The sequence below is a fragment of the Halichoerus grypus genome, chromosome 8, assembly GCF_964656455.1.
Source record: "Halichoerus grypus chromosome 8, mHalGry1.hap1.1, whole genome shotgun sequence".
Classification (NCBI taxonomy): domain Eukaryota; kingdom Metazoa; phylum Chordata; class Mammalia; order Carnivora; family Phocidae; genus Halichoerus; species Halichoerus grypus.
In genome coordinates, this window is record NC_135719.1 from 43036919 (window position 1) to 43063390 (window position 26472).

At 38.2% G+C, this 26472-nt stretch overlaps 1 protein-coding gene across 6 annotated transcripts in view; it reads left to right on the forward strand.

Annotated features, from left to right (window-relative positions):
* The first annotated feature begins 93 nt into the window (after positions 1-93).
* The window catches only part of MYO9A (myosin IXA), a 276785-nt gene continuing 250406 nt past the window's right edge, over positions 94-26472 (forward strand). For all 6 annotated transcript variants that reach the window (XM_078079137.1, XM_078079139.1, XM_078079138.1 and 3 more), the window contains exon 1: positions 94-487. The gene's annotated coding sequence lies outside the window, so the exon portion shown is untranslated. The remainder of the gene's footprint in view (positions 488-26472) is intronic.

A 26472-nucleotide genomic window follows, 5' to 3' on the forward strand; every position in this document is an offset into this window, starting at 1 on the left:
CAGGCGGTAGGGGGCGTGGGAGGTAAGTGCGCGCGCGCCTGCTCGTCTGCAGCCGGGGAATCGCGCGGGGCGGGGCCGCGTGCGCGGGGTCGGGGGCGCGCGGGCCTGAGCGGACGAGGGACGAGGCGGCGGTTGGCGGTGGCTGCTGAGAGTACCGCAAGGACTGTGAGAGGCGGCGGCGGAGGCAACCGCTGCCCCGGCAGAGACAGCGACAGCGGCTGAGGCGGCGGTCCGACGCGTGCTCTCTGGGCGGGGTGCGGCGGGGGATGTGCCTGCCCGGGCCGGGCGGAGTCTCTCTGACAGGGCGGGGGATGCGCGGCGGCCGCTCTCCCGGACCCTGAGGCTGCTGGGCCCACCCTCCTGGAACCGTCCGACCCTCGGTGGCCTCAGCCTATGCTGTCTCCGGCGGCCTGACCCTGGAGCCGCGTGGGAGGTGGCTTCTGGCGAAGAGGAGGGGGCTGTGGTGGCCACCGCGGCGGAGCCCGAGGTAAGACCCGCCCAAGCCGCCCCGCGGCCCTGCTGCCCGGCCCGGCCCACGTCTCGGTCTCGCTCTTTGGCTTCTGCGGGGCCCCTCCGCCCCGCCCCAGCGGAGACGCCCCGCGAGCGAGTCTGCCCGGGAGCCTCCCGGACACCCGATCACTGCGCGGGGTCCCTGGTAGACCCCACCCATCGTATCTTCCATTGGCCAGATACCATTCCGGCCCGCCAGCCCCCCGGCGGTTCTGTCACGGGCCCCCACTCCAGCACAGCCCATTAGAAACCCCCTCGGACTCTCTCAGGACTCTTAATGGAGCCTCCAGACTCCGTTACGGCCTCCCATAAGCTGACCTGATCACAGTTCCTCCGAGACCCAGTCACGGCCGCCCCCTAACCCATAGCGACCCCCAGCTCCACGGCAGATCCATCGCAGCCCACTCCCTCCCTGCAGACCCCTTCCCTCCCAGCTCGCTCCCGGGCAGCCCTACCCACCACCTCGGCTTTGGGGTAGTCTGTTTGGTGATGCTTTCACCTCCCAGGAGATGTGGTCAGCACCTCTGTAGACACCATCAGACAGCAGCCTCTCCCCCAGCCTTTCTCTCGGGCAGACCTGTTATCTTTCTCTTTTCTTTGGTTGAAAGGGTTTGCTATTAAATCCTGAAGGGATGTTTGCTTAACTTAGTGCCCCCCCACCCCCCGTGGGGCTTAAGGGGACCACCTGACACCCGTGTTTGGAGGGTTTAATCTGGTGGCTGAGGAGGGAGGGACAGGGAAGAGTGTGGAAGCCCAGGGCAGAGGGTGTGTGTGCTAATAGAACGTCACACAGCCTGCTTCTCATCTTGTCTCTTCTGTAGAACGTGTGACATTTAGGGACCTCTTTAAGGATTAAATCACATTACACTAAGGGGTGTGACAGTGTCTCCATGTAATATCATTTGGTTCACCTTCCTGTAGATTTTTACGCATTTTTTTGTTTTTGAATGATACCGGGGGATTGTTTTTTTAATGTGTTGTTTTGAATTTGCTGGAAAAATACGTTTTGTAGCTTTCCTTAATCCCTGAAGATTTTAATGTCAATCTAATAATAAATTTCTGCTCCCTGATGCTGCTGTCTTGCTTTTCTAAGGAGCAAGTACAGTTACCATGCAGTGTTGACTGATGTCATTACCAACAGCCTTCTCAGCAGTAGTGATAATAGTGAATAAAATTTTGTGGAAGTTGAACTTCTGAGTTGTCAAGAAAAAAATGCAGTGTTACACTAAATGATCAGTACCTAATTTTAACGTTAGTATAGAGATGAAGTATAGTGAGGTTTTTGTAGTTAGTACTTTTAAAATTTTTATTTTGTGTGTGTGAAGCTGAGGAGGGAGAACATCATATTAAAATTATAGGTAATAACTCGACATAGTATAAAAGTCAAGAGATTCAAAAGAGTGTGCAGTAAAAAGTTTTTCTTCCCCCTATATCCTCCAACCACCCGTTTTCACTCTTTAGAGGCAACCTCTATTTCCATCTTCATGTGGGTCTTTCCTGTGATATTTCTAGCATATACAAACCTATACATTCTCAAATTTATATTCTTAAATATATTTATATTCTTAAAAATCACCACAAATACTTTACATTCTATAGCTTCCTATACACTCTAGAGCTTTCCCCCTCCTCTTCCCCCCTACTTAATAACAGATCCTAGAAATCATACAACAACAGTACATATGGAAATGCCTCATTTATGGGCTGGACACTATTGTTTTTATGATCTTGAGATTCTTTTTAGTCTTTGCTTTTACAGACAATGCTACATGCTTTTCTTTGAAATGTATTAGCTGTTATATGTATGTCCCAAGTAATTATCAGGATTTCAAATTTCCTGGTGACTCTTTTGTATTGAATTTACAAAAAAGGATATAACTCAAGTTCTCATTGAACTTCTGAGCTTCCATGGAGTGACTAGCTTTGATGCTGATTATAATATTTATCAAATAAGTTATTGAAGGATATAAAGTAGGGTACTGAAATGATCAGATTGGCATTTTTAAAAGGTCACTGTGGCTGCAGTGAGTAGAGTGGATTAAAGAGTAGTCTAAGACTGAAGGCAGGAATATCAGGCAAATGATGATAGTGGGTCTGGATTTGGGTATTGGGAGTAGACAGGACTTGGTGATTTCATTGGATTTGGGATTAGGGAGAAGGTTCATAGAAGATTTAGGTTTCTAGCTTGTACCTTTTACTGAAGTGGGAATCGATATGAGAGAGGAATGGGATTTTTATTTTTATTTTTGTCAAGAAAGAAGAATTTAATTTGTGACAAGTTGGATTTGGGTGATTATACTTCTGTCAGATCTTGATGGCCAAGAGGCAGCTGGATTTGTGCCTTAAGTTCATTATCAACTTCTGGGATGGTAGTAATAGATTTTGGGGGCAAAATGTGTAAATGAGAGGAGAAAAGATTTTAGGACAGAAATCCAACATTTACAGTGTAGGTAGAGTTGAATGTCTAAAGATAGTAAATTAAGTGATTAAATTCTCTCTTTTTTTTTTAAAGATTTTATTTATTTATTTGACAGAGAGAGACAGTGAGAGGGGGAACACAAGCAGGGGGAGTGGGAGAGGGAGAAGCAGGCTTCCCGCAGAGCAGGGAGCCCGATGCAGGGCTCGATCCCGGGATCCTGGGATCATGACCTGAGCCGAAGGCAGACGCTTAACGGCTGAGCCACCCAGGCTCCCCTAAGTGATTAAATTCTTTAAAAAATCTTATTGTAGTTTAAGTATCAGTAATGAGGTTCACTGTCTAACATGTGATTAAGTTTTTCCCTTAGTTAACATTAGTGGTAGGTAGTTTATGAGGGAAATGGAATAAACTTCGATTTTTTTTTTTAAGTAAAACCTCAGTAGAAATTAGTACTATAAGTCCATCTTTTCTAATCATTTGGATTTTGCTGTTTTAGAAGTTGGTTCAGTCTTCGTTTGTGGAGAAGTGCAGGATGTTTGAAAATATGGTTGCCAAAAATATTAAGTTTCTTAGTTTGCATGATTTTTTAAGTTATATTAACTTAGTTTTAAATATATATTAGTCAAAGAATTTTGGGTCATGTTTTAAAATCTAACATCAACTTTATTCCTAAGTCTAGAGCTGCTGCATAGATCTCTGTCAACTCTAGATCCCTGTGAATCACTGCTAATGGACGTCTCCACTTGGATTCACATTTCACAAACACTTCAGCCTTTTACAAAATAAAACTCTTTCTCTGCTTCTCTTCCTTCCAAAAAGGAGGGGGTAGAAGGAGGCAAACTGCAACGAATTTTGTTTTTGATTTCCTATCTTGATGAATTGTACCACTCTCCTCTCCAGAAGTCTGCAGGAACCTGTGAATCATCCTCCACTCTGTACCTTACTACCAATGTCATTAAGTCCTGCACATTTTCCCTCATGATATTTCAGATAATTTCTTATTTCTATTTTTATTGTTTCTACTTTATTTTTTAAAAGATCTTATTTATTTGAGAGAAAGCAAGTGAGAGAGAGAGAGTGCAAAAGAGGGGGGAGGGTCAGAAAGAGAAGCAGACACCCCGCTGAGAGTGCTAAGTGGGGCTCTATCCCAGGACTTTGGGATCGTGACCTGAGCTGAAGGCAGACGTTTAACCGGCTGAGCCACTCAGGTGCCCTGTTTCTACTTTATTTTAACCCCAGATGTCTATTGTCCTTCTCTAATGCCTCTTTTTTTTTTTAAGATTTTATTTATTTATTTGACAGAGAGACACAGCGAGAGAGGGAACACAAGCAGGGGGCGTGGGAGGGGGAGAAACAGGCTTCCCGCTGAGCGGGGAGGCAGATGCGGGGCTCGATCCCAGGACCCTGGGATCATGACCTGAGCCGAAGGCAGACGCTTAACGACTGAGCCACCCAGGTGCCCCTCCTCTAATGCTTTCTAAGTGGTCTTGTTGCTCTTTCTTTTCTGCCTCTTGTTTTGCCCTACCCTCCCGTTCATTCTCTGCACTGCTGCCAGATTAGGTGTTCTAAAATGCTCTTTTTGTTAGGCTGTTTCATTTGCAAAAGAGACTCAAGTTACAGTAAGTATTAGAGTGCTTTTTGAAAGGAAACATGCACAAGGGAACCTAGGAAAAGTTACACAACTTGATCTCAAGAAGAACAGGAGTTTAATAAATAAAACTAGAAGCAGGAAAAGACAGATTTCACTCTAGTGCTCCACGGTTAACTTGTCTTAGCTACTCTTACTATTTCTCTTTGGCTTACTTTTTCTCTCTACTCCAGTTTTTCCTCCTCTTATCTCCCAGCTTCCATTTATTCCTAATTTCTGCCTCCTTACAACTACTGTCACTACTGTGCCAACATTTTGCCTCCTGGTTGCTCTTGTTTTAACTTGAGCTCCTGTTTACTAACTTCTTCCTTCTCCCAGGGATTTTCTGGTTTGAATTCCTAAGAAACAATCTCTTTGGCTCAGTTCTTTTTCTCATGGACTGCTAGCAAGTCTGTATACTTGGGTCATGTGATCACTCCTGGCCATTTAGTGTTGGCCGTGTGTTTATTTGTGCTTGTGGGTGTGGGGCAGGATCATAACGGTGAAAAGCATAGGGGCAGTGTGCAGGCTAATTTCTCACAAAATGGGATTGCAAGCATGGAACATACTATAATTGACATTTGTAGTACAAATACAAATCTGATCATGTCCTTTCCTTTTGAAAGATCTTTAGTGTTTTTTTTTTTTTTTTTTAAAGATTTTATTTATTTATTTGACAGAGAGAGACAGCCAGAGAGAGAACACAAGCAGGGTAAGTGGGAGGGAGAGAAGCAGGCTTCCTGCTGAGCAGGGAGCCCGATGCAGGGCTCGATCCCAGGATCCTGGGATCATTACCTGAGCAGACGCTTAACGACTGAGCCACCCAGGCGCCCCAGATCTTTAGTGTTTTCTCATTGCTTTCAGGATAAAGCTTAAGTGTAGCATGTCATGTATGTGAGATTTTTCATGACCTGTTACTTCTCTAGGCTTTCCTTCTTTGCTCTCTTCCTTAAATTCTTTGATCCACCCTTATGGAACTGAGGTTTCTGCTCAGATAAAGTACTTTTTCTCTTGTCTTTGCATCTCTGTTCCTTTCCTGTATTTCCCTTCTCCCATTCAGGATTCAGTTCAATCTTCAGGAAGCTTTTTTTTTTTTTTTTTTTTACCTCCTCTAGGTTGAGTTAGATGCCACTCCTGTGTGCTCCTACATAGTGCTTGCTTTTGTTATAGCTCCCTAATGAAATTCCTGATTACTTGTCTGTTTTCTTCACTGGGCTTTAATTTCTTTGATATCCCTATAATATAGGAAGGAAGGTTTTTAGATTAGGGATTTAAAATATATACATTAGCTTTTTATAAATTATAAAGTATACAAAAAAGTACACACATCCTAAATGAATTTTCACCAAGTAAGCACACCAATGTAATCAACACCCATATTAAGATGCAGAATATTACAACTCCATAAGCCACCTCATGCCCTCTTCTAGTCACTAATCCAGTTCAAAGAGGATTTAATTTTAAAATGGGAAAAACTCTTTAACGTACAGATTTTTCTACATATTTTGTATGTATCTTTAAACATAAAAGAGACAAAGATATTGGGATTTTGATCCTATAGAAAGAATAAACATAAGTTATGTTGTAGAAGTGCAATTTTTGCATACCTATATACAACAGACATTTAAAATCGCATTGTACTAATATTCTCATATTCAGTTGTGGGATGTTTGTATTTAGGTAGATTTTCTCATTTATAAGTTTAATATTTTAGAGTGGCAAAAAAGAATATCATAGATCAAAGAATATTTGTTGAAAATCGCCTATTAATTTTGAATGGTGAACTTGCTGGAGATGTGTATAGTAAACATGTAAAGCTCTTTCCAAATGGTGTTTGGCCTCTGAGTTTTAATGTGAATTATGTTGCTAGCATATTTTGGCAGTGGGGTCATCCAACGGGCAACTGGAGTGTAATTTTACATGTACAGTGAGGAAAGTACTAGCTGTCCTATGTCATAGACAGCTGGCTTGCTAAGAATTGGTTCTTTTTTACAACCAGCAATAATTTTAGAGTGTATTTTTTCTTTTTCTCAGTTTTGATTTTTCTTTAACATTATGTAGCTCTTTGAATATGAAGGTATTTTCTTAAACACACTTTTTCCTTAGATGGACTTTTCTGTCTAAATGTTAAATCCATTAAGGCCAGTTAAGTGGAAAGAATAGGGACTTTCAAACCTGGGTTTCCAATGACCTCAGTTCAATTTCCAGCCTCATCACTTACAAGCTGTCATTTATAGGCAAGTCACTTTAACATTTCTGAGCTTCAACAATGTTCATTTCTCAAATTGGAAATATTTACCTGAGACAAGATTATCATTAAACACTTTATGTAAAACAGTAGGCACGTAGTTGATACTCAACAAGTCCCCCATTCCCCCCGCAAATGTGTCTATTTCTTGTTATATTTAAATAGGAGATCAGAAATTTAAAGAATTTCATTGTGTGGCATTTATTTTATTTTATTTTTATTTATTTATTTATTTTTTAAAGATTTTATTTATTTGACAGAGAGAGACACAGCGAGAGAGGGAACACAAGCAGGGGGAGCGAGAGAGGGAGAAGCAGGCTTCCTGCCGAGCAGGGAGCCCGATGCGGGGCTCAATCCCAGGACCTTGGGATCATGACCTCAGCTGAAGGCAGACGCTTAACAGCTGAGCCACCCAGGCGCCCCCATTGTGTGGCATTTAGAATAAATGGCTAATCAAAGTTTGTTGCTAATAAAAGTAAATCTTAGATAGTTGGCTAGCTGTCTCAAGTGTGATTGAAGTAAAGACATTTTTGAAGTAAAGAAATTTCAAAGAAATGCTTTTCTTGATTTCTTACTAATAGTTTAATAGATGTGTTAGAATGTATTTTGATTCACTATGAGGTATCATAAGAAAATGTTCTGTTTGCCAGTGACAAACATTCCTTAAATCATTGACAGATTGTAGTACTATTGCTGTTTGTAGTGTGTAAGTATGTGTTTGAAATCTGTTTACTTACATTGATCAGATGATAGTGGGCTGAGTAATCTCTGGATTTTTTTCTTAACTGTAAGGGAGAAAGTTCTTCAGGTGACCACGTAGATATGTGTTTATAAACGACTTTTAGATCATATTTTTTCCTTATTTGCTTTTGCAACTCTATCTTCTTTTAGTTCTCTTCCTGCCTCTCCCCTCCTTTTTTTTTTTTTGGAATAAAAAACTTAGAAAATATTGAAAAGTTGAACAATCAGAACAAAGGTCATTGATATGTCTGCCACCTAGATTCAGGTTACCAATAGCCATCCATATTTGCTTTATTGTTTTCTATATATATGTGCACTTGTATACTTTTACTGAACCTTTTGATAGCTGTGAATATTATGATGTTTACCTCAGAATACTTCAGTATGTATCTCCTAAGAACATAGATATTCTTGGGGCACCTGGCTGGTTCAGTCAGAAGAGCTTGTGATTCTCGATCCTAGGGGTCATGAGCCCAACGTTGGGTGTAGAGATTACTTAAATAAATAAAACTTAAAAAGAAAATAGATATCTCCACAGTCACCACTGTGCCATTACTAACACCTAAGAAAAATCACAGTAATTTCCTAATAGCATTTAATACTCAGTCTATGTTTAAAATTTTCCATTTGTTCCATAAAATGATTTTTTTCAAACGAGAATTCAGTCAAGATTTTTGCATTGCAGTTGATTCTTTTTAGTCTCTTTTAATCTAGAAAAGCTCCTTCCTCCACTCCTCTTTCTTATGATACTGACATTTCTTTGAGAAGATCAGGTCATTTCCTTGTAGAATGGCCTGTTTTCTAGAGTTATCTCATTGTTTCTTTGTGCTTTTGTTTTACCTGTTCCTTTGTTCACTGTATATCTTATAAACTGGAAGTTATATTTTAAAGGCTTGATTAGATGCATGTTAAAAAAGTTTCGGCAAGGGGCGCCTGGGTGGCTCAGATGGTTAAGCGTCTGCCTTCAGCTCAGGTCATGATCCCAGGGTCCTGGGATCGAGCCCCACATCGGGCTTCCTGCTAACTAGGGAGGCTGCTTCTCCCTCTCCCTCTGCCTCTCCCCCTGCTCATGCTTGCTCTCTCTCTGTATCTCTGTGTCTCAAATGAATAAATAAAATCTTTAAAAAAAATGTTTTGGCAAGAATACATCATAGGTGATGTTATGTTTCATGTTACATATTATGGGAGGTACATACTATCACTGTTAGTGATATAAGTTTTATGAAGTTTAAGGTTGGTGTTTGCTGTCTCTCCATTGTAGAAGTATATTTTTTTTTTTTTTTTTTTTAAAGATTTTATTTATTTATTTGACAGAGAGAGACACAGCGAGAGAGGGAACACAAGCAGGGGGAGTGGGAGAGGGAGAAGCAGGCTTCCCGCGGAGCAGAGAGCCCGATGTGGGGCTCGATCCCAGGACGCTGGGATCATGACCTGAGCCGAAGGCAGACGCTTAACGACTGAGCCACCCAGGCGCCCCTGTAGAAGTATATTTTTCCTGCTATGATCATCAAGTACAATAATCTGTGGGGGTGATACTTTGGTACCATATAAAATTCCATTCTTAACGTATGCTTTACCTAATAATTTTATCCTTTATTGAACCTTAGGCAAATCAGTTATTTAATTGAAGGTTGAAAATTGGTAATTTTTCTAATTCTGTAATTCTTTTACACTTATTAGCTATCATTCTTCAGTTAACAAGAGCTTTATAACCTTCCATCAGCTGGGAGTGAACTATATAGTTCCTCCTAAAGGGCAGAGTAAATAAATGCTTAATTCTTTCTCATCTAATTTTCAGAGGTGAGCAGTTGGTCTAATGGTTATCTACAGTGGTGACAATGAATGGTTTTATGTTCTCTTGGATTTTTATGTGTTGTATTATAGTGAGTTACATTGTTTTTTTGATGCTGAAATTGTCTCAAGTAAGGACATTGGGAGCCCCTCCAAGCATACTCCTCAGTTCTTTTTTTTTTTTTTTTTAAGATTTTACTTGTTTATTTATTTTAGAGAGAGAGAGAGAGAGAGAGTGCGCTCGTGCAAGAGAGCATGAGCAGGGGGAGGGGCAGAGGGAGAGGGAAAGAGAGAATCTCAAGCAGACTCCATGCTGAGTGTGGAGCCTGACTCACTCAGGGCTTGATCTCACAACCCTGAGATCATGACCTGAACCGCAATCAAGAATCAGATGCTTAACCTACTGAGTCACCCAGGTGCCCCTCCCCAGTTCTTTTTGCATAAATGCATTATTAGTCTTTGAGTGAGTCCTTACTTTTGGGTATAAGATATCTTGGCTCACCATAGACTTTTCCTGTTTTAGACCACAATCAGCAATTTCTCTAAGGAGCTCTGTCTTCTTAGAGTGGAGGATGATATTTAGAAACCAATATCTGGATGCTAAGTATGCATCTTGTTATGGGGCTGTCATTGCTTCCAGGTCTTGTCTGGAGAGAAAAAAAAACATGAGGTCATATTGATAATTTTAATTCAGATTTAATATTGTGTGGTTTCTTTCTTCAGGCTTTTTTTTTTTTTTTTTTAAAGATTTTATTTATTTATTTGTCAGAGAGAGCACAAGCAGGGGGAGCAGTAGGCAGGGGGAGAAGCAGGCTCCCTGCTGAGCAAGGAACCCGATGTGGGACTCAATCCCAGGACCTTGGGATCATGACCTGAGCCGAAGGCAGACGTTAATCAACTGAGCCACCCAGGCGTCCCTTTTCAGTCTTTTTTTTTAAAGTTCAGTTTTAATCTCTTTTACATAGAAAATCCTAGTTTTTATTAACATTGATATATACTTATATATATTTATTTAAAGTACACCTAAAGTAGTTTAAAATAAATAAACCTACTCAGTGGAGCTTAAGATTTCTTTGCATTTCATTTTGCCCTTAGAATGTATCTCACTAAGGATATACTTTTTGTTAGTACTATATTTAAAAGTCGCTTGAAATCATTATTTTCTCAGTGTGATTGTTATCAATTTAATATGTATGTAGTTAGGTCCATTTGTTTTTCATTTTAGGGTTTGTTTCCCTTAGTTTTTTGGTTTAATGTTACCCTTTGAATATATGAAACACTTATATAGTTCAAAAGGTGACACCAGATGAAAAGGTATATATAGAAATCTCATTTTCTCTATCTCCCTCTATCTCTTCTACTCTATTTCCTCCTTGCTCTCCTATAAAGGTAACCATTTTTGTGAGTGTTTGATCAGTCATTCCGGTATTTTTTTTTCTTTCAAAAATAAGATGTATGTGTGTATTCTCCCTTCATATCCCAAAGGTAGGTGTGTGTGTATGTGTGTGTGTATCTCTATATGCTGTTCTGTACCTCTTTTTTTTTTCTCCACTTAATATATTCTGGAGAGCACTCCATATTGGTACATTTCAGATCTTTCTCATGGAGGCATAATACTCTGCTGTGCTGATATACCATTATTTTATGAATGAGTCTGGATCTGATATTTGTGTTTAATCTTTTGGATTAATAAGTAATACATATGGAATAAATTAATTAAAAAATAAAGTTTCTTCCCCCAAGTAATTGAGAAGGGGTTGATTTCTTCCACAGAGCCTATCTTTTGAGGGGGCTTTATTGTGTTTGTTTGTTTTACTGGTTTTTTTTGTTAAGAGAATTTCAGAAGTAGATATATCTTGCGACATAGGTACACTTTCTTGCCCCTAAATATTAAGTAATTGGTATCAGTGTTACTCTGCTTTAATTGTTGTATGAAACCTGGGTCAGACGATAGATGGTTTACTTGTTTTTTCTCCCTCTGCTTGTTGGCTTCTTAAAGCATTAGAACTAAAGATCTGATGTCGTGGGTGTTTTCATGTAAGGATAACTCAAGTTCTGTCCCCACTGTTTTTTTCCCCACAACTTCCCTCTCCCTAACTTTAGCTTTTCTTTTTCCTCTTTTCTGCCTTAAATCTCTCAGATTTTATTTTATTTTATTTTATTTTATTTTTTTTAAAGATTTTATTTATTTATTTGACAGAGAGAGAGATAGCGAGAGCAGGAACACAAGCAGGGGGAGTGGGAGAGGGAGAAGCAGGCTTCCCGCTGAGCAGGGAGCCCGATGTGGGACTCGATCCCAGGACCCTGGGATCATGACCTGAGCCGAAGGCAGACGCTTAACGACTGAGCCACCCAGGCGCCCAGATCTCTCAGATTTTAGATTCCAAGCATTCAGTGACAGCTGCTAACAGTTTGATGTATAGTAAGATGTATACTATGAGTATAAAGAGTAAGAGACCGGGAATATTAAAGGGAGAGGGAAGAGTACCTGTTAGGATAGAATGAATTCAAACTCTGGGGCTTGTGAAATAGAAATTGGAAGTTAGGGAACCTAGCCATTCAGATTTAAATTGTCTTTTACTCCAGTGATTGAAAGTAGTTTGTTTCATTTATTGGGTTTTTTTAATTGAAGTGTAGTTGACATACAATGTTGTATTAGTTTCAGGTGTACAACATTGGGAATTCACAGTTCTTTCTATATATGACCCATTAGGCAGTTTTCACCATGGTAAGTGTATTTACCATCTGAATTTGTTTCATTTAGTGAACAGTATATTTGAGTATCTACCATAAGCAACTTTGGAGGATACAAAAATTATATACTTATACTGGTTTTTTTTTAAGGCACACTAGGTACCATACTTACATAGGTTGCTTTATTGTATTAAATTACCATAGCAGTTGTATGCAGTTGTTACTTTTCCTCTTTATTCATATATACAGGAGAGTGAATAAAACTTGCAGTTTAAAGAAAATTGTGAAGTGAATTGTGTTGTTATCACTCAGGCCAACAAACCAGGATTGCCTCCCCCATACCTTTCCCTTCCCTTGCCCTTGTTGATGTACATCCCCCTTTGTGGAAGTAGTTAATACCCTAACTTTTTTTAAAAAAGATTTTATTTTTTGGAGAGAGAGAGAGAGAGAACCAGAGAGAATGAGTGGGGGAGGGGCTGAGGGAGAGGGAGAAGCAGACTCCCTGCTAGGCAGGGATCCCTGGGATCCACGGCTGGATCCCAGGACCCCGGGATCATGACCTGAGCTGAAGGCAGACGCTTAACTGACTGAGCCACCCAGGTGCCCTTAAACCCTAATTTTTTTATTAATCATTTTCTTGCTTTGCTTCATAATTTTGAATCTCAGGTTACATATTCATAAACAATATAGTTTAGTTTTCCTTGTTTTTGAACTTCATGTAGTATTTTATGTGATTTATGTGAGTTCACGGGGGCCTGAGTGGCTCAGTTGGTTAAGCATCTGACTCTTGATTTCTGCTCAGGTCATGATCTCAGAGTCGTGAGATCGAGCCCTTGTCGGGCTCTGTGCTGGCCGTGGAACCTGCTTAAGATTCTCTCTCTCCCTTTCCCTCTGCTCCCTACCCCTGCTCTCTCAGTAAATAAATAAAAAAAATAAAATAAAATAAAAAGTTTAGTTCAGCATTTGTGAAATTTGTTTTAGATTGTTGTAATTAGCCATAGTTCATTAGATTTCACTGTGGTCAAGTATTTTGTTTTATGATTACACTACAATTTATTCATTCTAGTTTTAATGGACATTGAAGTTTATTTCATTTTCTTGCTATTATACACACAGTTTGGTGGTGAGTGCTCTTCTACTGTTTCATGTTTGCAAGTGTGCAAGTGTTTCTCTAGAATTTGTAGAAATGGAATTGCCAGGTTGTAAGGTATGCACATATTCAACTTTGATAATGGTAAAGTGTTTTTCAGAATTATTATTTTAATTTATACTTCAACACAGTATTTGAGTTCCCATTGCTCTACATTCTTTTTATTTTATTTTATTTTATTTTTATTTTTAAGTAATCTCTGTACCCAGCATGGGGCTTGAATCCACAACCCCAAGATCAAGAGTTGCAGGCTCCACTGACTGAGCCAGCCAGGTGCCCCTCCATTGCTCTACATTCTTAATGCTTAGTATTGCCAGTCTGAAGGGTGTGATGGTATCTCATGATTTTAATTTGCATTTCCATGATTAATATAGTTGTACATCTCTCATAGTCATCTGAGTTTTCTTCATATGATGTGCCTATTCAGGTTGTTTGTCCAATATTTTTCTTTTAGATGGTCTCTGCCTTTCTTACTGATTTTTAGGAATTCTGTATGTGTTTTGGATGCTGGCCCTTCAGTTATATCGGTTACAAGTATCTTACGTTTTTGGCTTGTTATTTTACTCTCTGTGGTGCCTGTTGATCCACAGAATTTCTCAGTTTTAATATAGTTGAATTTATCAACTTTGGCTAGTGCTTTTTGAACCCTTTTAAAGAAACCGTTTCCTAGGCTACATTACAGAAGATGTTCTAAGTTTTAACTTTTCAAAAATTTGCTCTTTACGTGGAATAGATTTTGTGTATAATGTGAGGTCTAGTTTCATTTATTCGCATCCCAAATGGGTACTTGATTGTCCTAGCATTGGTTTTGAAAAGTTTATCTTTTCTACACTGATCTCAGTGCCACATCTGACATATATTAAGTATCTGTCTTTGTGTAGGTGTGTTTCTGGACTTGGTCCTCTGCTGTATTGGTCTGTCTATTCCTGTACTTGTAACACACTCTTAACTACTTCTAGCTTTATAGGTTTTGGTATCTGGTGAGGCAAGTCTTCCCACATAGCGCTTGTTCATCAGGAGAGTCTTGGCTGTTTTTGGCCCATTGTACTTTCATATATATTTTAGAATCACTGTGTCAAATTCCACACACAGATACACACACTAAATAATCCAGTGTAAAAACAACATTTGGGATTTTTATTGAGACTTAATTGATTCTATAGATTAATTTGGGGAGAACTGACATTTTTCCAACATTGAGTCTTATAGTCTATGAACATGGATATCTTTCCATTTCTGTAATGATTCATAATTAAGTCTCATTTTTTCAGTAGATGCTTTGTCCCTTATTTGCTAGATTCCTCAGCACTCATATTATCTGATGCAATTTTAAGTAGTGATATCTTTAAAAGATTACTTTCTAATTGTTGCTGGCATATAGAAATATGAAACTAATATCAATTTATATCTGTTTCTTTTTTTTCTTTTTATTTCCTTGCCATACCTTTCATCCCAGTGACTTATTCATTACATAACTAGAAGACTGTACCTCCCACTCTCCTTCACCCATTTTGCCTAACCCCCAAACCCCCTCCCTCTGGCAACCACCAGTTCTCTGTATTTATGGGTCTGTTTCTGCTTTTTTTTGTTTGTTCATTTTTTTAGATTCCACATAGAAGTGATATCATATGATATATGTCTTTCTCTATCTGATTTATTCCACTTACATAATACTCTCTAAGCCCATCCCTATTGTTGCAAATGGCAAGCTCTCATTCTTTTTTATGGCCGAGTAATATTCCATTACACACACACACACACACACACACACACACACACACACACACACATCTTCTTTGTTCATTCATCTATTGATGGACACGTAGGTTGTTTCCATATCCTGGCCACTCGTAAACAGTGCTGCACAAAACATAGGGGTGCATATATCTTTTCAGATTAGTGTTTTGTTTTCTTTCTTTCTGGTAAATACTCAGTAGTAGAATTATTGGATCATATGGTATTTCTATTTTTAATTTTTTGAGGAACCTCCATACTGTTTTCCACAATGGCTGAACCAGTTTGCATTCCCATCAGCAGTGTACAAGGATTCCTTTTTCTATACATCCTCTCCAACACTTATTTCTTGTCTTTTTGATTCTAGCCATTCTGACAAGTATAATGTGGTACCTCATTGTAGTTTTAATTTGCATTTCCCTGATGATTAGTGATTTGAGCACCTCTTCATGTGTCTGTTGGCCATCTGTGTGTCTTCTTTGGAAAAATGTCTGCTTAGGTCCTTGTTGTTAAATTATAAAATTAACAAGAGCTTATAGATTCTTTCAAATTTTCCATATACACAATTACGTCATATGCAAATAAAAACAGTTTTATTTCTTGTTTCTAATCCTTATGCCTTTTATTATTTTTTCTTGGCTTCCTATGCTGCTTAGGATCACCAGTATAATGTTGATAGAAGTATATAGGGGTCATCTTTATCTTGTTCCTGGTACCAAAGGAAAAATGTTTAGGCTTTCCCCATTAACTATGCTATAGGTTTTTATAGGTGGTACCTTTTATCAAATTAAGGATGTTTTCTTCAATTCCTAGTTTGTGAAGACTCCTTTTGAGACATGAATAAATACTGAATTTTTAGGGATTTCTTAAAATATGGTTGATTATATTAATTGGCCATCTGATAGTAATATCGGATTTATCTTTGCTTTTCTGGGATATGCCTAACTTGGTTATAGTATATTATGCTTACAATGCTGGTTTTTGTTTGCTAATATTTGTTTGGAATTTTTGCATACCAGTTCAGGGGTAAGATTGGCTGGCTTATGATATCTCTTTCTAGTCTGGTCCTTGCCAGAAATTTTGATTTGAGAGTTATGCCAGCTTCATAAAAAGAATTGGGAAGAATTCATTTAAGATTGGGTTATTTATTCCTTGGGAGAACTTATAAAGCAGTATGGCTCTGGACTTTTCTTTGTGGGAAGATTTTTTTTGTATTAGTCATTGTGTTTTGTTTTAATGGGACCACTTAAGTTTTCTGTATCTTCTTGAGTAAGTTTTGCTAAGTTATATATATTTTTAGGATTTTTTTCAGTTTCATTTATATTAAAAAATCCTCTTACTGTTGTAATGTTTGTAGTTTTTGCCCCCTTTGTCATTCCTGATCCCTTTCTCTTTTTTTCCCTCACCATTCTTGCCAGAAGTTTGCCAGTTTATAATTTTTTCAGGGACCCAACTTCTGGCTTTGTTGGACCTTTCTCTCTCTCTCTTTCTTTTTTTAAAAGATTTTACTTATTTGAGAGAGCATTGAGTGGGACAGGGGGTGGAGGGGCAGGGGCAGAGGGAGAGAGAGAAGTAGACCCACCTAAGCAGGGAGCCCAATGTGGGGCTCCATTCCAGGAGCCTGAGATCATGACCTGAGCCAAAGGTAGACACTTAATCAACTGAGCCAGGTGCCCCTGGACCTTTCTAATATATATTTTCTTTTATTTCTCATTTCTGTTATTTCCATTTGCTTGTCCTGGGTTTATTTTGCTCTTCTTTTCCTATCTTCTTGAATAGACGGTTCCCTAATTTTTGTTTTTTTCTGTTATACCTATTTAGAGTTATAAATTTCCCTGTCAGGTATTGTTTTAGCTGCATCTTATAAGTATTTTTGTTATAGTTTAGTTCAAAATATTTTCTATTTACTTATTTGTCACATGGATTATTTAGGACTATGTTTTATTTATTTTTATTTTTATATTTTTAAAAGATTTTATTTATTTGAGAGAGAGTGAGAGAGAGAGAGTACGCACAAGCAGGGGGAGAGGCAGAGAGAGTGGGAGAAGCAGACTCCCTGCCGAGCGGGGAGCCGGATGTGGGGCTTGATCCCAGGACCCTGGGATCATGATTTGAGCTGAAGGCAGCCGCATTAACCAGCTGAGCCCCCCAGGCACCCTAGGACGGACTATATTTACAACTCAGAGGATTTCCTTGTATGTTAAGTATCTATTGTGGCATAACAAATTAAGCCCAAAACGTAGTGGCATATTATCATTTACAGTTTTTGTGGGTCTGGAATTCAGGAGCAGTTCAGCTTGGCAGTTCTGCTTCAGTTCCTTTCCATGTGGATTTTTCCATGGAGTTTTTTATTTTTTTTAAGATTTTATTTATTTAGTGAGAGAGAGAGAGAGAGCATGCATGCGAGCATGAGCAGGAGGAACAGCAGAGGGAGAGGGAGAAGCAAAACCCCCTGCTGAGCAGGGAGTGCGATGCGGGGCTCCATCCTAGGACCCCGGGATCATGACCTGAGCTGAAGGCAGATGCTTAACTGACTGAGCCACCCAGGCGCGCTCCATGGAGCTTTTAAAGTGTTGTTCTGTATGAACATTGGAATTCCTGAGGAAGAAAGTGCTAGGTAGGGGCCATGTTACTGTTTATGACCTAACCTCAGAAGTCATACAGCCTCACTTTACTGTATTTTGTTGGTGGAGACAGTTAAAAAGGTCCATCCAAGTTCAATGGGGGAGAGAACATAGGGAAGAGTGTGAACATTACATTGTAAAAGGTATGTGGGATGGGATGTATGTTGGCATTACAGATACCATTTGTTGCTCCTAGTCATCATTACTGATTTTTGTTTTTTTCAAAGAACATGATGTTATGATTTCAGTACTTTTTCTTTTCCGAATCTCCAATTTACATATCTATTAATTTTTCTCTTTTTCTTAAATGTTTCTTCATCTTGTTTTCTTATATTTTTCTTCTTTCATTATGGGTAATTTCTTCTTCACTGTTCCATTTTATTTTTAGTTTTAATTGGTGTGTTTTACAATTTTAGAAGTTGTTTCCCACATCTTCCAAGGCATTTTTTATGGTTCTTGTTCCATTCAAATATTTTCAGTCTTGTTTATTGCTTTAAACATCAGTAAGCAGCTATTTTATGTTTTGTGTATGATCATTTCCAATATCTGACATTTTTGTAGATCTGTTTCTAACCTTTGTTTGCTTGCTCTCATTCATGGTGTTTTGTTTTCTTTGTGCTTGGTCAAAGTAATGCCTTTTCTTGGGTCATTATTTGTGACATTTGCACAGTAAATGCCTGTAACCTGTTTTTTTTTTTTTTTTTTGGTAAAGATTTTATTTACTTTTTTGAGGCAGAGGGAGAGTGGGAGGGAGAAGCAGATTCCCCACCGAGTGGAGAGCCTGATGTGGGACTCGATCCCAGGACCCTGAAATCATGACCTGAGCCAAAGGCAGACGCTTAACCGACTGAGCTGCCCAGGTGCCTGACCTGTTTTGTTTTGTTTTGTGTTGTCGTCTAGGTGATGTGAATTAGGGCCACAAATCTGTGTATGTAGGATAGTGGTAGCTTAGGTGGTGGTGTGTCTTGTGATTACAACTTAAGGCAAACTGCTCTGTGCCACCTGTTTTTGTAAGGTTGCAAGCTAAGAATGGTTTTTAGATTTTAAATGATAGGAAAAAAATATTTTGTGACATGTGAAAATTATATGAAACTCAAATTTCAGTGTCCATAAATAAAGTTTTATTGGAGCTCAGCATGCTCATTTGTTTCTTTATTGTCTGTGGCTGTTTCCAAGCTACAACAAAAGAGTTGAGTAGTTGCAGCAGAGATCTCTGGCCTCCAGAGCATAAAGTACTTAAATCTGTCCCTTTACTGAAGAAGTTATAATTTGACAGGAACTCTCCTTTCCCCTTTTTCTTTACAGTTCACTGCCAAAGCAACTTTACTTACAGTTCTTAGGGGATGGGTTAGAATGGAACAGGTTTTTTTGGTTGATTTTATGGGTTCCAGTTGTACAGTATAGGGTCTCCTATCAGACTTACTACCTAGGGTGGGCCCTGGGCTTGGCTTCTATCTTTATGAGATTGTGATAATCAAAGCCCAAGTTTGGCTTTGGTTAGGGACTAACTTGGCTTCAGCACTCTGTTTTCCTCTCTGAATTCCTGCCCTTTCTTATGTTTTGGCTTTATGATTCCCTACTATCTTGTCAGCTTTTTGATACTTTTAAGAATATATATATTTTTTATTTTATTTAGTTTTTAAAATCTCTGTTTTGTTTCAAATAATTGGCCATATTATTAGAGATTGATATTGATATTATTTTTTAAATATGAAGAAATTAAGTCTCAGAGAGATAGACTAGCTTGCCTCAAAGTTACATTACTAGTAAGTAGCAGACAGAGACTTTGACTTTAGAAAATTTATTCATGATCTAGAGTGTGAGCACTTAGGATTGCACATTCCTTCCTATGTTCCCAATACAGACCCCCACCCCTCCGTTGTTCCCAGTATAGTCCTAAGGATTTCAGCTGCCTGGGCCATGCAGGAGAAGTCTCAGTTACAGAGGACAAGAAAGGCATAAAATTACTCAAAAGCTATTTGGTGGGAGAAACTATAACACCATATATAGATACTAGAGAACTTAAAAATGTTGAAAAAGAAATGGAAAATTTTGTTGACTGTATAAAAGGTGATAAAATTGAGCATATTTGCCACGTTAAGTGAATCAAAGATGAAAGTAGTAGACCTTTTAATTGTGCACTGACTTTGTGAGAGTCATTGTTTTTTAATATTCAGTATCACATTTAACTTCATAGCAACTGTGAGGTGATGATAGTGATTACTTTTAACAAGTATGCAGACTTTTAGGGAAGATGGTTTATTATTTACCCAGGACTATACAGTTAATAAATGCTAAAAGTAGGATCTGAACCCCTGTGTGACTATAAAGCCCATATTTTCTCCATAAAATTATGTTGCAAAAAAGGAAAAAAGTCTCTAAATAGTTAATGGAGATTTTATGAAAATGTATGGTTAACATTTCTGTACTTGTATGAGAATCCCTTAGGCTTTCCTTTAGAGGTTAGTCTTATTTTAGACAATTCAAATAAGTTTTTGGTTTCTAAGGTCACATGGATTAGAAGCAGCAATGAGAACAGAGGGGCATTTGTAGGTTGTTAGGCTGACAGCATGAAAAGCTTTTCTATAAACTAAAAGTAAGCCAATCTGGTGATACTGAGATAGGGACAGAGAACCATGCTTATGTATATCAGTAGTTTCTATGAATACCACTATGCTATAAAAATTGACATTCACTACAAGATTTCCAGATTCTTCAGAAATACATAAATTATATTCGGTATACTCTGCTTAAAAAGAAAGTTAGAAATATGTTGTGGAAATAATTTCACCCAGAGTATTTGAAAACAACTTCTAATCCTTAAAGAGCTGAAATTCCAATGCTTTGGAAGAGTTGGATTTCTAGAATGACTTCTCAAAAATTCAGAGTAGCTGAGATTTTACCGATGTACCGATAAGTAATTTATGACTTGCTATATATCTAATTGATATGCAGTAAAATAATGGTTAACTTGCACTTTTATTTTACATAAACTGTTACCTTCTTATCATGAATACTTATTATTTAGTTATTTTATTTATTATATTTAGTTATTAATTTAGCATTGTTACCTCACAACGTAACAAAGTAGAGATAAGATTGTTTAGAATCCCACTTAAAGTCATTGGCACAATATAGTTTTTGGCACATAGTGAATGAAGACACCTTTTTAAAAGGATCAAAACCCAAGAAAACTTTTAAGATTAAACTTTTCTTTTTTTTTTTTTTTTTTTAAAGATTTATTTATTTATTTATTCATGAGAGACAGAGAGAGACAGAGGCAGAGGGAGAAGCAGGCTCCCCACGGAGCAGGGAGCCCGATGCGGGACTTGATCCCAGGACCCTGGGATCATGACCTGAGCCGAAGGCAGACGCTTAACCAACTGAGCCACCCAGGCGTCCCAAGATTAAACTTTACTTTAAGTGGTCTGGCAATATTGTGTTGATAAAAATCAAGATCTTGATGATACATTTTTCCATAATGTATTGCTTCTTACTGAGACAGTAAGGCAATATTTGATGTGTATTTTGAAGCATTAACTTAGTTGTTCAGTGTACTAGTCTAATGAGAACAAAACTTTAGCCTTTATTCTCCAGTAAGTTGGTAAGGGATACTCTCTTCTCTGAACATACTCCTGTTTTTGGAATGCTGTTGCTTTGTAGAAATGCCCATCATTGGTCAGAGAAGGGAGACTGGGTAACTGGATAAATGAGCACAGACCTATTAATGTAAGTTTCTACTTACATTAAGTCAACTCTTAGCACATGTTTTATTGATGGAAATCCACAAAGCTGGAATCTTTTTAGATAGTATTTGAAGAGCAGAGTTTTTCACTTTAATAAGCTACATAGAGTTAAACATTGAATTTTCCCAACTCAGGGAACAGCTGCAAAAGATAGCCTATTGGTGTGAGCAATAAGATAAATAATAGAAAGCAGTGTGTTATTGTTCTGTTCATGGACCAGAAGTGCTTTCATTGGTTGGTGATACTTCTGAATGCCAAGGCTGAGAAGTATATGTGAAGCAGATGGTAAAGGGCTGATTGGGGGTGGGGAGGGGAAGGTGTAAGAGTGGCAAGTGGCAAATATGTCAGATTACATATTTGATAGTGTGTTGGAAAGCAGATGTCTGACTATCGTAAATAACTAAGAGTAGAAATCAGAAATGATCACAGTTGAGGGGGTAGAAGAGAAAGGAACTTGAGTATAATATTTCAAGCTCTGATGGGAAAAGAAAACCATACATATACGAGGCACAGAGGGAGGGCATTGTATTTCTCAGGCAATGGCAGAAAACTAGAGTTCGTATCCTGTAGAGTTCATTATAATATAGTGTCAAATTAAGGTGTATTAGTAATTGTGTACCAAAGACTGCTATATAGTTGTGTTAGTTTGATAGGGCTGTCATAACAAAATACCATAGACTGAGTGGCTTAAATAACAGAAATTTATTTTCTCATAGCTTTGGAGGCTGAAAGTCCAAGGTCAAGGTGTTGGCAGGTTTGGTTTCTCCTGAGGTCTCTCCTAGGCTTGCAGATGGCCACCTTTTCCTCACATGGTCTTTTCTCTGTGCATGTGCATCTCTGGTATCTCTCTCTCTCTTTTTTTTTTTTTAATAAGGACACCAGTTTGACTGGATTAGGGCCTGATGATCTCATTTAACCGTAATTACTTCTTTAAACATCCTGTCTCCAAATATAGCCACATTGGGGGTTACGGCTTCAACATACGAATTTTGGGGGAATACAGTTCAGTCCATAATAGTAGTGTAAATCCAAACAGAGAAAAGAATAGAAGCTAAATCTTGTCTAGAGAAAGTCATAGTGGAAGAGTATAAGAGAAAAGACAAGCATAGGATAGTTTTGATGGATTGGTACATTGTTTATTCATGTCGTGGTAGCATATCTCAGATCAGTTCTTGGCATATTCTGAAATAATGGATGCTGTTGAATGTTGTATTATAACTTCACTATTATAGTATCTATCAGGATGTCAGACCCTGTACTAGGTTTTTTGTGGCGTTTTTTTGGAGGGGGTATCTAGGAGTCAGCTAAGTAGAGAAAGAGGAGGGTGCAATGGAAACACCGTAATCATTGTAGGGATAGAGTTATTGATAAACAGAAATCAGCAAATAGTGCTTGTTCCTTTCCCAATCACAGTTGAGCGATTTAAAATTTCTCATAGGTATAGAAATATTTATAAAGATCTATGTCCAATGTTAATTTATGCCAAGGCTGTTTATTCTTTTTTTTTTTTTTTTAATTTTATTTATTTATTTATTTAATTTTTTTTATAAGATTTTTTTTTTTTTTTTAATTCATTTGAGACACAGAGATACAGAGAGAGAGCATGAGCAAGGGGGGAGACAGAGGGAGAGGGAGAAGCAGGCTCCCTGCTGAGCCAGGAGCCCGACGTGGGGCTCGATCCCAGGACCCTGGGATCATGACCTGAGCCGAAGGCAGACGCTTAACCATCTGAGCCACCCAGGCGCCCCAAGGCTGTTTATTCTTAAAGGTTTAGAAGATGTTTTGGGGGCACCTGGGTGGCTCAGATGGTTAAGCGTCTGCCTTTGGCTCAGGTCATGATCCCAGGGTCCTGGGATCAGGCCCCACATCGGGCTCCCTGCTGAGTGGGGAGCCTGCTTTTCCCTCTCCCTCTGCCTGCCGCTCCCCCTGCTTGTATTCTCTCTCTAAAAAAAAAAAAAAAAAAAAAGATGTTTTGAAATTTGAGTTAAAAAATTAGTTAAAAATTATATTTGTTTTCTTCATTGGTACAGATTGAAAAGGTAGTGTTCTATTAATTACTTAATAGCATTAACAAGTTTGTTGGTATGTCTATGTGCCTTATGCTTTGCTTTCCTTCTCATTTCTAGTGAAGATGATATAAACTATATGGAGCATGCTCTATTTTTTATTATAGCACAGGAATGTCAGGTCATATCTAAATTTTCATTAGTTAATTTTGGATTTCAGCTTTTATGAGTAAAGGCCAGGTGATGTAAAGGTAAGTTTTTGTTTATAGTTGTTCTTGTGCTATAAGGGCAGAGTTGAGTAGTTGGCAAAGAAACCATACGATCTGCAAAGTTTAACATATTTATTGTGTGGCCTTTTACAGATAAAATTTGCAGACCCCTGCACAGACCATAATTAAATGCCAGTGAATAGTAATGCAAGTTAAATAACTTGTTCTGGGTCACACAGCTACTTTGCTTTTGGCTATCGTTTTTCGTAACTTTTTGGAGAGCCTTTTAATTTCAACAGACTGTGGTACCAAATTTACATATTACTTGTCATTTCCTATTGGTTGCTTTCTGTTAGTAGGCACTCAATTCCATCTATAAAAGTTCTCCAAATTGAGGAAGAATATTGTATATCAGTGCTGGTTTTTTGTTGTTGTTGTTGTTTTTTTTTTAGTTCCCTAGGGAGCTTTTGCTATAAAATCAATGCCTTGGTGAACTGTTGCTAAATAGCTAATCCCAACTCTAGTTTATATATTTGTTTGTCTCAATCAAACACATGGTTTCTGTGGCTCTTCCTAATCTAAATTTCTTTTTTATATCATTACGAGACTGTCATTGATGTTTTAATTTAGATTCCCTTAAGGTATGAAAAAAAGTGATATGTTGGCTCTCTGGAATAAATTTACTAGGGTGGGGGTACACTTAAATCTAATGGTTGTAGCTAAATGCATTACTTGGCTATGATTTTTTCATGTTCCATGGACCCTTGTTGTAGTGGTAGTTGGTTGAGTTAGGTACACTTTCTGATTCATCCTAGTTACAAGAGCCACTTGCAGTAATTTTTAAGTATCTGAGGCAAATGTTGCAAGTTGTTGATCTTGACATATTTACCTCTTTAGAGGTAAATACAAATTCAGTGGAAGGTCACTCTTATTGGGTGGTTAGTAGTGGCTTAGCTTTAACTTCTGGGAACAGATGGTTTGCTGTATCTCCACAATGTCTTAAATATTCATATTACTAGAGAATGATACTATAAAAATAGATTACTAACCATGAATGATTTATAATAGGAAAGATGAGATGTCTGTTTATAGGTAGGTAATGGAATACTCAATAATAACTTATTTATCTCTCATACTAACCCCGTGAGGAGATTGGGGTACATGCCCAGACTTAACTAGCTATAAAGAAAAATCAAATACAGAAATGGTCACAAATGATTTCCATGGTTTCAAATCCGTGGGAAATTTCTCTATCCTTGTCTGACTTCATTTGCCACCTCTTGAAATACTTTTCTTTCATGAGCCTTCACTTGTCTGGTTGTTTTCCTCTGCTAAGATGTGTTATCTAAAGCAGGGTGTTTATCCTCTGTTCTTCAGTTTCTCTATTTGAAAATAGTGATAATAGTGCTGCTTAGCTCCACAAAATTGTTCTAAGATTGAATGACTCAAATGAATAGTTTGGCACATGTTAAGTATTCTAAGGGTTAACCATTATTACTATTATTACTAATACTATTGCTATTATTACTCTGTGTTTTAAAGTCATTAACTGCTCTACTTTTGACTCCCATTCTTTATCTGCTGGACCACTAAACATGGTGACCCATACAGCTAGATCAAAGTACTTTTTCTCTACCTACAGTCTCTTTGTATGTGAGTTCATCTAGTCTGTTTACCTAAAATGCCATCTATATGCTGATGGTTACCAGATGTGCCTTATCTCTAGCCCTTTCCTCATTTGTTTTTCCGACTTGTATATCCAGTTGCTTACACTGTATTTGCACTTGCATATCTTTTAAATGTTCTAGACTTAACATGGCCAAAGGCTTACTAAGCCATATTCCCCCCTAAACAACAACAAAAACAACACCAACAAATGAACATGAAGAAACCTGTTCTTCTCCAGCTTTCTCATTTTAGTAAATAGAACCACTATTTACCTAGTTGCTTTCAAATAAACCTAAGTGTTGTGTTTGTTCCCACGTCTAATCCATCAGTGAGTGCAAAATACATACCCAGTCTGTCCACTTCTTTCTTTCCCCACTGCTACTACTCTATTCAACAACCATTATCTTTTGCCCGGACTGCTGTAACAATCTTCTGACTGGTCTCCCTGCTTCTACTCCTTCTTCCCTCCCACCTCTAATCCATTCTCTTTAAAGCAATTGGAGTAACCTTTTAAAAACAAATCAGTAATATTATTCCTTGTATATAAACAACAAAATAAAACAATACCCAGAGACTTTCTATTACATTTAGAATAAAATCCCCGGTACCATCCAACATCCAACCTCTTTCTACCTCTAACCTCATCTCTCACCATTTTCCGCTCAGAATACTTTGTTTCAGCCACTCTAACCTCCTTTCTGTTCCTCAGCCATGCCAAATTTGTTTCTGATTTAAGCATTTTGCATTATCTATTCCTCTTAGCCTGGAGTATTTCTCACATACGTTATCACAGTTGTCTCCTTCATTTCATACAGGTTTCTCACCACCTCCCTGAGGCTTTACTGTGTACTACTGATAACTAAAATAGCATATGTAAGTCCTCTAGTATAATGATAGACAAACTGCTGTCCACAGGCCAAATCCGGCAGGTGGCCTGTTTTTGTTCTGTCTGAGAGCTAAAAATGGTTTTTACATTTTTAAACATTTAAAAGAGTAAAACAAAACAAACAGAAACCCCGAATATGTGATAGAGGCTTTATGTGACCCACAAAGCCTAAAATAATTATCTGGCTCTTTCTAGAAAAAGACCTATGGCTATCCAAAATTACTTCGTTCATTTGTTTCCTTGGTGTTTTGTTTTGTTTTGTCCTCAGAATGCTTAATTTTAAGAGTTTTGGAACATTGGTTAAATTATCTGGAATGGAGATATTGAGCAGTAGTTAATAAAGGGAACATTAGGATTATTGTTAAAGAGTATAAAAACAGGACAAATAAAAAATGAAGTAGGGATAAAGACTAAAGAGT